Genomic DNA, 6,083 nt, shown 5'->3' with positions numbered 1-6,083 from the left:
TACCAGTCTGCGGCCCGGGGGTTGGGGACTCCTGAACTAGACTATTGGCTACTACAATAAGAAAAGCTCTGCCTTCTTCCACAACTTTGTCTATGCTTGCCCAAAAAAGGATACTAAAAATGGTACTGAACTTATAATCTCTTTCATATAGCCACTGCCTAAAGCAGAAAAAAAAAAGTGTGTCTTTGTCTGTGTGTGTGTGTGTGTGTGTGTGTGTATGTGTATTGCCTAAAAACTGTATCTTAGTATATTTTGCCTACAAGCTAGGAGTGACAGATGGAGAAAATGATTTTGAGTTCTGAAGACATTTGAAAAAGCAATATCCTGTTTAATTCAGGAGCTAAAATTTTTAAATGCAGACTGAGCTACTGGTAACACATCTTTCCACACTCTTGGAAACCTGCCAAGTAAAATGTCAAAAGAAAATGGAATTTCCCACGAAATGTCCATTAATAATAAATTTTTGTCCATCACTGTCTTTTTGTAGCTGGGAAATTCCCTCTTGCTACTAAATTCCTCTCCTGAGACATCATATAAAGTGAAACTGAAAATGTAATACCCTAGTGATACAGCAAGCACTTCCCGGAAAGAATATGAGCTTTAATTCAAATAGATTTGTGCAGGAATCATGTCTCTGTAGTTCAAAAACTCTATGACTTTGGGCAGTTTGCCTTACCTCTCTTCATTAAATTACCATGCAGTCTTCTTTCCCCTAATTTCTGAGTGTGCCCTGGACTTCTCTATCAGAACATTTATCACACTCTACTGTAATTGTATGCTTAGGTTCTCTCTCCCTTAGAACATTAAAAGCATTTTAAGGACAGAGACCATGTGTCTTTTGTTATCCCTGTATTTCCAGCACCTAGCATTATGGCACATAATATTTGTTAAATTTATTTATTGTCTTAGGGAAGGTGAACTGGAGATCTGAAGAATCAGGAAGCCTTACTTCTCATTTACATACCTTTTTATAATTCTTGTGGTTCTTTGTTATGGCAGTCCCTGGAAACTAATACACCCAGGTACAGCTTTTTAAAACTTTTTATTTGGAGATAATAATAGACTCACAGGAAGTTGTAAAAATAATACAGAGAGGTCCCACATATCCTTCACCCATTTTCCCCCAATGGTTACCAGATGCTTTCAGACCAAAGAATAGAAAAAACTAGAATATGAAATGTTTTAAATTCTTGCATTTGTACTTTTTTAAGTGGTTTATTTTTCAACTTTTCTGTCTTGTTTCTAATTTAAAAGACTATGAGATATATCCCCTCTTTTTTTGGATTTCCTTCCCATTTAGGTCACCACAGAGCATTGAGTAGAGTTCCTTGAGCTATATACAGTAGGTTCTCATTAGTTATCTATTTTATACATAGTAGTAATAGTGTATATATGTCAATCCCAATCTCCCAATTCATCCCACCCCCCCCACTTCCTCCCTTGGTGTCAATACATTTGTCCTCTACATCTGTGTCTCTATTTCTGCTTTGCAAATAAGATCATCTATACCATTTTTCTAGATTCCACATATAAACGTTAATATATGATATCTGTTTTTCTCTTTCTGACTTACTTCACTCTTTATGACAGTCTCTGGCTCCATCCACGTCTCTACAAATGACCCAATTTCATTCCTTTTTATGGCTGAATAATATTCCATTGTATATATATACCACATCTGTTTTATCCATTCCTCTGTCCATGGACATTATATGTATACATATAGCTGATTCACTTTGCTGTACAGTAGAAATTAACACAACATTGTAAAGCAACTATACTCCAATAAAAATTAATTTTTTAAAAAATTAGAAAAATAAATAAATAAAAAGAACTTACAGGAATAAAAGGCATTGAAGTTAAAAAAAACAAGCAAAACAAAAAAACAGACTATGAGAGATTTCAAGCATGCCATTTCAAGCTACCATGTCCCTAAAACAGCACATGCAGATATAAATAACCTTTATTCTCAGTAAATGGAAAATATGACTTAATATGATTCTACAGAATTTTGAATAGATGAATTCAACATATAGGTGTGAGGCTTGTTTTTTAGCCTGATTTGCATAATTATTCTCATGTTTTTTGTTTCTCATTTAGTTGATGTAGTTTAGCATCAGTAATCTTTAGGTTTCCTGTCATTAGCCATTCATTATGGGCATTAATTAAACAATGTACATATCACTAAGAATACATATTTTTTAAGCTGTATAATGGTGAAACTATCATGAAAGCTAAAGTTTGAGGTTGTGATAAAAAATTGAAGCCAGATATTTAGAAGGTCTGCAATAAAAAGAATCTTAGCATTTAAATGAGTTTAGAAGCACTGAAATACAGGAATCAGCAGATCAATATTATACTATCTATCTCGAAAAGAAATGAAAGAAGGTGTGTGGAAAAACAGCACTCTCATTTGTCTGCAGAAAAAGAAAACTGGAACAACCTCAGTGAAGGTCAATTCAACAATACAAACCAAAATTACAAATGAACATAACTCTTTTGTCCAGCAGTTCAGCTTCTAGGGCATATATATGGATACACTTACACATGTATGAAATGACATATGTAATGATTACTTATTGCAGCATAATTTGTAACAGTAAATATGTGGAAACCAGCTAAGTGTCCACCAATGAGGGGTAAATTATGGCATATCCATCATTTAAAAAAAAAAAAAGTTGAGAAAGCTTTTTATGCATTTGTATGGAAAGATATCTGAAATAGATTACTAAGTGAAAGACAAGCAAGTTGAACAGGTATATACTGTAATACTAATTAAATAAAAGTAAGAGACATAATATACACCCACATGTATTATTTATTTTGTATTTAAACCTATTAACCTTTTATTGAAGTATAACATATATATATATACAGAAAAGTGCACATTGTGTAACCTCAAAGAATTTTCATAACTGAACATACCCATGCAACTGGCACCAAGAGTCTAGGTCCTAGATAAAGAAACAGAACATTTCTATCACCCCAGAGGCCTCATCCTGTCCCTTCTAGTCACTATGACCACTCTACAAGAGTAGACATTATCCGGATTTCTAAAAGCATAGGCTAGTTTTGCTTGTTTTTGTACTTAATAGGAATTGACTCATAAAATGTATACTCTTCTGTGTCTAGCTTTTTCATCCAGTATTGTATTTGTGCAATTCATCAATATTGCACACTGCTCAATATCATTGCTGTTTAGTATCCCACTGTGTAAAAAAATGGGCCACAAATCATTTACCCATTCTACTATTTATGGATATTTGGGTAATTTCCAGTTTGAAGCTATTATAAATAGCACTACTATGAACTTTCTAGTATATGCATATGCATGTCCATATACCTAGGCAAGGAATTGCTGAGGATCTGCATATCTGCAATTTTAATAGTACTGCCATACAGTTTGCAAAATTGATTGTACCAATTGACACTCCCACCAGCAATGTGCAAGAGCTCCAATTGTTACAAAACCTCACCCACACTTGCTATATTCTGTCTTTTTAATTTTAATTATTCTTGTATTTGTGTAGTGATACTGCACTGTGGTTTTAACTTGCAGTTCTCTAATGACTGATGAGGTCGAGCACCTTTTCACATTCATTTACTATTTGCTATTTAGATATACCCTTGTGTGAAGTATCTAGGTGTTTTGCCTAATTTTCTATTGAATTATCTGTCTGTTACACTTTTAAATTTTGAACCATGTGAATACTAATTTTCAAAAATTTTAAAGTAATGTAATTAAAAATATATATAAATTTTATAGTGCTCTATGCTGCATGTTCTCTCCTTCGAGATTTATAATATACTAGTATTTCAGAGGCTCTAAAAAGTCTTAAAATTTTCACCACACAACAGTCGGAGAAACGCTGTTTCCATGCTTGTCTAATTTTTAGTTTTCATGGAATTAATAATTGCTTTCTTTTTTTACTTGCTTATATTTTTAAGTTCTCTCGAATTTTATCACGTATTTCATTAGATCTATCAAACATCTATCAATATAACTACCCAAATACTCAAAATTAGTAATCTAAATAAATTCAATTACACTAACCAGTCTTTCTTCTTGGAGTCTGCCATCTTCCTTCTCCGGTGAAAATGACTGCTCTCTAATTCTGCCACATATCTTTCACCCTGGAATTTCCCTTCACATTCTCCTGGTCCTTTTTTCTGGGTCCCACGTCTTTCTCTTTCTTGTCTTGCTCTCATGTTTCGTTGGAGCACATCCTCTAGTAACTTCCCCTTAAAAAAAAAAAAAAAAGGCGGATGGATGGATGGAAAATAAATGTTTTCATCCTTGTATATGTGAAAATGTTTTTATTCTACTCTTACTCTTGATGGGTAGTTTGACTATAGGATTCTAGGTTGGAAGTTATTGTCTTACAAAACTTGAAATTTCACTGTAGTGTTTTAGCATAAAAGTGTTATTGTTGAGAAACCCAATGCCATTCTAATTCTCATCCGTTTATTCCTGCTTCTTCCCTCTGAAAACTTTTATTCTTAGTTTTCTGATCTTTTTAATGGTGTGCTTTAACATAGGTCCTTTTTCAGTCACTGTGGGTAGCTGGTGGGTCCTTTAAATATGAAGGATTTTATTTATTCATTATTCTCTTTATTCTTAGTGTTCTCTTTATTCTTAGTGTTCTGATCTTTTTAATGGTGTGCTTTAACATAGGTCCTTTTTCAGTCACTGTGGGTAGCTGGTGGGTCCTTTAAATATGAACATCTTTGTCTTTTGGTCCTGGAAGAAATTCTTGAATTATTATTTTGATCATTTCCTCCCTTCTTAATTTTTGTTCTCTTTCTCTAGAATTCTGTTTGTAAACTGACTGGATGAATGAATGAATGAATGGGAAAAGTTTTCTGAGCACTCTGTAGCAAAAAGCTTATTAAGGAATGAACCACAGATTATCAGACCATATCTTTAAAGCTAAGTATTTTATTTTAAATTATCAAATTTTAAAACACACTCTTTCATTACAGCTTCCATTTATTGTAAAATGTAACACTGCTACTCTCATTTCAGGCAATACAAAAATACAGGAAGCACTGATTTTCTGTAGGCAGAAATCCCTGATTGAAGTCAGGCATTCCCTATTACTTTTGCTTTAGAATTCATTAAATGCCTAGCATGGACTTGGTATTGTGTATAATATTTGCACCACACTTTGCAAAATAGCCATTTCAGGTGTAGAAAAGTGTTTGTTTAAGGTAAAAAGATCTTTGCAGTCTTTTTTGGTTGGCATTAAACACCGCATTCTTCCCAGATCTATAAGAAAGAAATGTTTGCAGTCTTACCTGGAATCAAGGGAGGGACTCTCTCAAGGTTACTTTTCAATCTCTGTCTGTAATTATGGACGTCAGGAAAGAAAAAAAAAAGTCAGAAAAATAGGTTGAGTACAGAAGCACTCAACAGGAACTAAACATCTGAACGTTTAGACAGGATTAAACTCTGACAGGGCTTATCAGCCACCCCCACACGACTGAAGTAGTTGGAAGTGAGGTTAGACTGGAGTCCAGATAAGCAAGTGAATCTACACCCCTACCTGACTCACCGGGCTGAGAAGTGCGGAGCCCTAGTAAGTCACCACCGCACGTCCTCAAAGGGCTTTCCGCGCAGGAAATGGCAGCTGCCACACCCACCCCGCTACCTCTGTCTGGTGTTTGGCGACTCCCGGAAGACGCGCCGATGGGACCAGGGGAGATTCCTCCTGGGTGGGAGGGTCCGCTGACTGGGTGTGAAGCTGCGGAGAGGAAATTTCCCCACAAGAAAACCTTTCCAACCTTGTGGGTTGCGGGGAGAGAAGACAAATTGAGCGCCCCTGGCTCACTTCCCCACTCCCAAGCCCCCGCCCGAGCCCCGCCGGTGTGGCACACGTCGTCTGGTCGCCACAAGGCGGAGATCTCGGGCCTGAGGCCGAGGCCAGAGCCTTGCTGGCAGGATCGCGGGCCAGTGGCCCTCATCCCCGCCTCGGCATCCGCCGCTGACGTCGCGTGAGAAGCCTGGGGAGGGAGGAGCTCCGAAAGGCGGGCTAGGGTGTCTGGCAGCGCCTGGGAGGGCCAGGTCGGAGAGAGGAAGCTCC

The 6,083-nt window shown here is 36.5% G+C and overlaps 1 long non-coding RNA gene across 1 annotated transcript; it reads right to left on the bottom strand.

Moving 5' to 3' along the window:
- Positions 1–1,100: 1,100 nt before the first annotated feature.
- Positions 1,101–5,953, bottom strand: LOC309835522. Its single transcript, XR_014298018.1, has 4 exons — positions 5,556–5,953; positions 5,299–5,345; positions 4,055–4,242; positions 1,101–1,739 (listed from the first exon to the last, which is right to left on the bottom strand). It is a non-coding gene; the product is annotated as an uncharacterized lncRNA (long non-coding RNA).
- Between the last annotated feature and the right edge of the window lie 130 nt (positions 5,954–6,083).

This window comes from Grampus griseus, assembly GCF_964374135.1.
Source record: "Grampus griseus genome assembly, chromosome: 17".
In the NCBI taxonomy this organism is placed as follows: Eukaryota; Metazoa; Chordata; class Mammalia; order Artiodactyla; family Delphinidae; genus Grampus; species Grampus griseus.
This window is presented reverse-complemented; position numbering and strand designations above follow the sequence as displayed.